Source organism: Pinus tabuliformis, chromosome 3_1 (genome assembly GCF_031772625.1).
Source record: "Pinus tabuliformis cultivar Carrire ecotype Pingquan chromosome 3_1, CPIR1, whole genome shotgun sequence".
NCBI lineage: Eukaryota > Viridiplantae > Streptophyta > Pinopsida > Pinales > Pinaceae > Pinus > Pinus tabuliformis.
Window position 1 is genome coordinate 193319548 of NC_142301.1, and position 8710 is coordinate 193328257.

The window sequence follows — 8710 nt, forward strand, 5'->3', positions numbered from 1 at the left end:
TTCATTATCTATGTAGACTAATCATAAACAGATGGTTGCGTCCATACTGTGTCTACAAAAGTCTATAAAAATGATGTACTGCAAGATCATTCCTGTATCAGAGTAGTTAGTCCTTTAGTTAAAGTTTTGAATCTGAGTATGGGAATGCCTACCTCAGTGATGATATAATCTTATACATGTATTTTGTGTTGAAAATTGCAGGTTCCAACCAGGTCATCCACAAGACAATCCTTGAAATGATAAAGCGCTTCACCCTTCCTAAAATTACAAAACCCTAATCTATTCCAGGCTTCGCACTTTAGGGGGCAATCTGTTACACTAAAAAATGTCACCATGACTATTTACAGTTAGTATGGCTCAATCAACAGTCATGCTACCCTCTTAGGCAAGTCTTATGCCTCTGCTATCCATCTCAAACTCAAAGAAGAGAGAAAGTCTTGTAAAAAATGTGTTTATCTCTGGGGTCGCAGGTTCTCTCTAGCCTTACCTGCGGGGACGCTCACAATGTTCACAAAAGCTGCGTCCTTGGACACTCTGTATGTCAAGGGACAGGTGCGTCCTTCTGTAAAAGGCAAAATGCGCAAGTTTCATCTTAAAAAAGTTACTTGTGGTTACTTCTAGAACTTTCTAGAGGTCGGTTTGATGAAATGGATGCGCCTCCAGTTGGTTCATGTATCCCTATTAAGGAGGAACTTATCCCATCAATAAGGGAGCTATCCCACCCAAAGAGGGGGATTATCCCATTGATGGTGGACCTGAATAACCTCCTTACAGCACTATAAATAAAGGCATTGAGCCAGAGGGAGGGGAGGTTGAAGCTATACATTTTCTTTGGGTAAATGCTGCAGGAATTAGGACTCCCATTTAGAACCTTGTGAGGAAAGATTGTCTTTGCTTGATTCTACTTGGAAGTGGGTGAGATTTGTCAAAGTAGAGGAAAACCCTTGATGGACCCTGGGAGGAACTTGCACAACACCAAGGCCAGGTTGTAAGAGTTTCTTTGTTTCGTTATTAATACAAACTGGTTTATTTTTCTCAATAGCTTGTGTTAATGAGTTATTTCATGTGTTCCTTGGTCTGCATGTTGGATATATGTTTTATTATATGAAATGCAAGTGCTTGGTAATTGTTTGATTGTTTGTGGTTGCAGGAATTGATGTGAAGGAGGAGCTCATCCGGATCGGCAAGGACGGGCTACAACAACAACGTTTTGGAATAAGGTAAGCCTAAACACTTGTAGTTTCCATGTTTTAAAAGGTATATTTAGAGAAAGATCACTCCATTTTGTCTTGTTTGTCGCTAGAGAGTTTAGACTCCTAGGGAGGTCAGTTGTGTCCGCACAAACGACTTTTTCCGCCACGACACTATGTGGCTGTAGAATCAATGGATAACACAGAATTTGCAGTGAACTGTGTTGGTGGTTGAATCAACAGAGTGTGGCAGCGAACAAGCAAGGAGGAAATGGAATTGATGGTGACAACTGCAAAATCGAGCAGTGAATGCAGGAAGGACAGAGATAAATGGCAGCAGTAGAGGGTTTTATATATATTTGGGAACGACTGTTGCAATTAAATGACAGCTATCACTGCGGTACAGTGAATGGTTGTTGAATGTAGCAGTGTCTACTTCTGATTTGCAACCACAAGAATTAGAACACAATTTGAGTACCGAGACAAGAAGACAGAGGCCACTGCTATACTGTCAGGCGACAATGGCTATAGACACTGCACCACCAAGTATGCTTAAATTTTTAATTTGCGAGGGTTATGTCTGACGGAATTGGCGGCAGCGATAAAGGATTGCGGATGTGGTAGCTAGCGTAAGTGCGAGTGTGGTTTTGTTGTAGGCGGAATGCGGATTTGCGGACTCGGGGATAGCAAATGGCGGCAGTGAGACAGCAGAAACTTGTGACAGCCGCTGGTATGTGGATGTTGGATGCTGTAAACAATGACTGAGGCAGCGTAGCACCAAACGGAAGCGAAGGCAGTGATCTACTGGCTCTGATATCAGATGAAGCAGGAATTTCTTGGACAACAGCAATATATGTATAAATAATTTATTAAAAGATGAAATTACAGATGATGATTCTTACAATTGCGGATGCCTGGCTTATATACTGCCATGGCCACCCTTTGGAGAAAGGGCATGATCTTATGATCGTGCCCTTTCATCTAATTTAACTAAAAATTAAATAATAACCTAATCTAACTAATTTTTTACATAACATTTGGTTTCATTTCAATTCAAGGGAACTAAGGCATAATTCAACAACTTTGGTTTCATTGTAATTCAAGGGAATTTGGGCATAATTCAGCAGCTCAAGTTTCAAATTATGGAAATCCTAATAGACATGGAAAGATTAGGGGAAGCGAGTGAACTTGAATCCAATAACATCGAGGCACCTCTGCTGCTCGGGATTACTGAAGACAAGGTTCAGCAGCTCAAGTTTCAGAATATGGAAATCCTAATAAACATGGAAAGATTAGGGGAATCGAGTGAACTCAAATCCAATAACATAGAGGCACCTCTGCTGCAGGAGATTACAGAAGACAAGGAGAGGAGGCCAGAGAGCTGCCATAGCGCTCGATCTTGGTTGTTCTGATCAATACTTCTGTTCTTGTGTTGGGTTAAGTTGGATTCGGCTTTAGTGTCAGTATCTCAAATCCTTTAAAGTCACTTCATAAGGGGAAAAATTGATAATGAGCTAGAGTTCAAAATGACACAAGTTATAATCTTATTGGCTTGTTGCAAGTGGGTTTCTCTTCTCCAACGGAGTCTGGGATCATAGAGGATAATGAGTTAGTTGTGGTGAATTCCCATTTTTTTTTGTCTGGAACCCCAACTCAACCCAAAATGATGGATGACGTGGTTCAAGTCTGCTTAGGCTTCTCGTGTTCAACACCACAGGTAAGGGTTTTCGTTATTTGTTTCAACTTCTCCTAGTTGGTTTATGAAGGAAAGGAATCTAATCAATGTAATTTCCGCTTGCAGGCTGAGCGACATCATAGTGGCAGACCGTACCAGTGAAGAAGGAGAACTTGCCAAATTGCCAACCCCTGTCATTCTAGGTTGGTTTCTGTACCTATTTTGGAAAAAAAAAACTTGCTTTGTTTGCCCTTCCGGGGCCTGTTGGAGTTTGCTAAGCTTGAAGAGGGTTTTCTTTTGCGTTAATCATTATGGGTTCTTTTTCTTTGAGTTTCTGATACTGCAGCCTTGAGGGATTTGAAGGCAATGGCCACAGCCTACCTCCATCTGAGTCTTTTTTGCTTTGTTCTTCTTGTCATTACACTTAATGAGTGACACATCACTTACTGAGTGACACATGTCCACTCTGGATTCCTTGATGCTTCCCTCGTTAACTGTATATATGCCTGTGTCTGTTTTAGTGTTTGATATCAATGGCAGCGAAGGAAATGAGAGAAGTCGCTGCCAGTTCATCCAATAAATCTTATTACAAGATTGATGATGCCCAGGAGTTGGTAAAATGTCACCCTCGCTGTTCCAAAGAGATAGATCAGACCCAAAGAAGAGATCATGGGTTTTGCAATAGTACTGGCAGTTAATACGAATGAATGCTCTGACCGTAGACACATTGATCAGAATTGAGTTGCTAGAACTTAAATAAGAATTGGCTCATGATAAAAATAAAGAGCTAATCAGCCATTAAGTTGACCTCAAAATGGACTTCTTAAAGTGAATAGGTTGATGTCATTTAACATCAAACTTGATTTCAATTCCAGCCATCAAAATCCCATATGCCTGTAGTAAATTCTAATAATTTAACACAAAAGGAATTTTACTTGCGTCAATCTTTCAATAGCCAAGAATATTAGCTACCTTGCACTTTGGTGCAGTTTGAAGCCATATACAAGTGGTACATATATTTGCACGGGTTTGGGTGGCTTCACCGTCGGGTAGATCATTAGATCATTAGAAATAGATGTGGAAAATCAGCTCCATCAATATTGATATGATATTTAGACATTGGGTAATACAAATCTTCAGTTTTAAATCTGATATGAAACTTAGAGTCCTTTGTATTAATCTGATTCTTTTCCTTTATACTAATCTGATTTATCAGAAAAAAATTGTATATGGGGTAAAGAGGGCAAACTGCTAGGTCGGTCTGTACAGGAGAGAGAGAATTTGTATATTGCGATTTTTTTGGTTTGTACAATAGAGAGAGCAGAAAAAATATTGAGTAAAGTGGGCAGACTGCTAGGTATGTACAATGGAGTAGAGAGAGCATTTGCATATTGCGATTTTTTAGGTATGTACAGTAGAGAGAGCATTTGAATATTGCAAATTTTTTTTTCCCACATCACATCAATAACAATTCAATTAGTTCTAGTGTTTTTCATTCTCTTTGCATCCGAAAAATTTAATTAATTCCTTTTTTTCGGAAAATATCAAAAAAAAATCATAGTGGTATATGGTCAGTGGTAACTATGCAACATCTTCTATTCTCCCTTGGTGTGAACTGTGGTTGTAGCCGATTATCTCCAACCTTCTTCCATCTGCGTTTAATGGGAATGTAGGCCTTGATTCGTATTGGATGGGCCAGGTTGGTTTCATTGTAATTCAAGAGAATTGAGGCATAATTCAGCAGCTTTGGTTTCATTTCAATTCAAGGGAACTAAGGCATAATTCAACAACTTTGGTTTCATTGTAATTCAAGGGAATTCAGGCATAATTCAGCAGCTCAAGTTTCAGAATATGGAAATCCTAATAGACATGGAAAGATCAGGGGAAGCGAGTGAACTCGAATCTAATAACATCGAGGCACCTCTGCTGCTGGGGATTACTGAAGACAAGGATCAGCAGCTCAAGTTTCAGAATATGGAAATCCTATTCAGCAGCTCAAGTTTCAGAATATGGAAATCCTAATAGACATGGAAAGATTAGGGGAAGCGAGTGAACTCAAATCCAATAACATAGAGGCACCTCTGCTGCAGGGGATTACTGAAGACAAGGAGAGGAGGCCAGAGAGCTGCCATAGCGCTCGATCTTGGTTGTTCTGATCAATACTTCTGTTCTTGTGTTGGGTTAAGTTGGATTCGGCTTTAGTGTCAGTGTCTCAAATCCTTTAAAGTCACTTCATAAAGGGAAAAAATGATAATGAACTAGAGTTCAGAATGGAACAAATTATAATCTTGTTGGCTTGTTGCAGGTGGGTTTCTCTTCTCCAACGAAGTCTGGGATCATAGAGGATAATGAGTTAGTTGTGGTGAATTCCCATTTTTTTTTTTCTGCAACCCCAACTCAACCTGGCATAGAATAAATATCTATTGGCCAGGGAATGCAATCCGTGTGCTTGATCTTCAATCTGATATATAGTATTATTTGTATTTGAAGTCTCTTATGACTAAGTTGTACTTCAGTGTGATGCTCTGAGAGATGAGATGCCTCTCTGTGTATTTGGCATTTAGTTAGCTCGCAGAGCATTCCTTAAATGTAAAATTATCTATAACTTTGTCTGTGACCATGGATTCTAAGCATTTGATTAATTGTTTCTATAATATTCATACGTATATTTCTGAATGTTTTTTCTACAACTTTGCAATGAAGTTCATCTAGCACTTACTCAAGCTATAAACCAACGTGATTTCATTTCCATTTCAAGAATGTACAATTATTTTTTTGTTTTAACTAGTAACTCTAACGTTCAAAACCAAAATGAAGGCCCAAATTTCGATCTATTTCAACCAAAAATATCAGAATGTTTTGTTCTTTTAAAGTGTCTGGCTCAATGTGGAGCAAAAACATTTGGAAAATTAGAGGCCTGCCAATCTAAAGTCTCATTTCACTTATTGTTCTTTTCCAAGCTGACAAGAATGCATATTGTCTAATATCAACGCATTCTTCTGTTGTGGTAATAAATGTTGGTAGAAGTCAAACTTGGCAAGAGTCTAGAACTTGTTTGGGAGGAGTCGAAGAAGATCTTGTTTGACTGGGGAAGAACCGATGATGATCTCTTCGTGACGATAATCAATAAGGTCACATGTTGTCATAACTGCAACATATATGTTGGCTTTTTAGTGATAACAAAAAAAGATGTTGATGTTTTCGGGATGAATGTCAATAATATTTTTTCTGAAATGAAGTTAATGTAGTTGAGATTTTGCTGGTTTTAGGTAATTGTTGATGGTTTTTATGTTTTAATTGATTTAAAAGATATATAGAAGACGTTGTAATGGAACAATAATATGTATACTTTGATTTTAAGGATATAACAAGTATGAGATTTTCTTCCAGTAAAAAAAGCCACCCCAAAGTTTTTCTATTCCAAAACATAATTCACTTTGACCGAATAAGAGGCACAGGTTTAAAGTAGAATAAGAGGCACAGGTTTAAAGTTGTCAGAAACTATTTTGGGATTGGTATGAAGTTTTGGTTTACATTAAAACTGCAAGTCAATTTAAAAGGACAAAAAATAATACAACATTGTTTAGAAATTCATTAATATAAAAGAATTAAAGAATAATAAAAAGATCTTAATATTTTATGTTTTTTTTTTAATTATTAAAATGGTTGAGTATATAAATCCATTTAACATTTTCATAAACCCTGTATACCCTAAGATACATAGATCAAACAATTTTAGCTACTGGAATCTGTAATAACTTTCCAATAATTTAAGACAAAACTGATAAAATCAAATCAAAACATAGTAAAGCATTTAAATTACTTTAACATAAAACATTTAAACTATTTCACTTAAATGTAGTCAAATTTCTAACCATGAAATTGTTCTTTTATTAACTAAGATGGTCGCTCGTACACATCATATCTATGTGATAAAGATTTGGAAGTTACCTAACTAAGATGGATGCTAGTACACATCATATCCATGTGATAAAGATTCGGAAGTTACCAATCTTGGTAGCGCAGAGTCTTGTCGGAGTTACACATTGATCAGAATTGAGCTGCTAGAACTTAAATAAGAATTGGCTCATGATAAAAATAAAGAGCTAATCAGCCATTAAGTTGACCTCAAAAGGGACTTTTTAAAGTGAATATATGGATGTCATTTAACATCAAACTTGATTTCAATTCCAGCCATCAAAATCCCATATGCCTGTAGTAAATTCTAATAATTTAACACAAAAGGAATTTTACTTGCGTCAATCTTTCAATAGCCAAGAATATCAGCTACCTTGCACTTTGGTGCAGTTTGAAGCCATATACAAGTGGTACATATATTTGCATGGGTTTGGGTGGCTTCACCGTCGGGTAGATCATTAGATCATTAGAAATAGATGTGGAAAATCAGCTCCATCAATATTGATATGATATTTAGACATTGGGTAATACAAATCTTCAGTTTTAAATATGATATGAAACTCAGAGTCCTTTGTATTAATCTGATTCTTTTTCTTTATACTAATCTGATTTATCAGAAAAAATATGTATATGGAGTAAAGAGGGCAAACTGCTAGGTCGGTCTGTACAGGAGAGAGAGAATTTGTATATTGCGATTTTTTTGGTTTGTACAACAGAGAGAGCAGAAAAAATATTGAGTAAAGTGGGCAGACTGGTAGGTATGTATAGTGGAGTAGAGAGAGCATTTGCATATTGCAATTTTTTTAGGTCTGTACAGTAGAGAGAGCATTTGAATATTGCAATTTTTTTTTTCCCACATCACGTCAATAACAATTCAATTAATTCTAGTGTTTTTCATTCTCTTTGCATCCAAAAAATTTAATTAATTCCTTTTTTTTGGAAAATATCAAAAAAATTCAAAGTGGTATATGGTCAGTGGTAACTATGCAACATCTTCTATTATCCCTTGGTGTGAACTGTGGTTGTAGCCGATTATCTCCAGCCTTCTTCAATCTGCGTTTAATGGGAATGTAGGCCTTGATTCGTATGGGATGGGCCAGGTTGGTTTCATTGTAATTCAAGAGAATTGAGGCATAATTCAGCAGCTTTGGGGCATAATTCAACAGCTTTGGTTTCATTTCCATTCAAGGGAACTAAGGCATAATTCAACAACTTTGGTTTCATTGTAATTCAAGGGAATTCGGGCATAATTCAGCAGCTCAAGTTTCAGAATATGGAAATCCTAATAGACATGGAAAGATCAGGGGAAGCGAGTGAACTTGAATCCAATAACATCGAGGCACCTCTGCTGCTGAGGATTACTGAAGAGAAGGTTCAGCAGCTCAAGTTTCAGAATATGGAAATCCTAATAGACATGGAAAGATTAGGGGAAGCGAGTGAACTCAAATCCGAAGACAAGGTTTAGCAGCTCAAGTTTCAGAATATGGAAATCCTAATAGACATGGAAAGATTAGGGGAAGTGAGTGAACTCAAATCTGATAACATAGAGGCACCTCTGCTGCAGGGGATTACTGAAGACAAGGAGAGGAGGCCAGAGAGCTGCCATAGCGCTCAATATTGGTTGTTCTGATCAATACTTCTGTTCTTGTGTTGGGTTAAGTTGGATTCGGCTTTAGTGTCAGTATCTCAAATCCTTTAAAGTCACTTCATAAGGGGAAAAAATGATAATGAACTAGAGTTCAAAATGGAACAAGTTATAATCTTGTTGGCTTGTTGCAGGTGGGTTTCTCTTCTCCAACGGAGTCTGGGATCATAGAGGATAATGAGTTAGTTGTGGTAAATTCCCATTTTTTTTTGTTCTGCAACCCCAACTCAACCCAACATAGAATAAATATCTATTAGCCAGGGAATGCAATCCGTGTGCTTG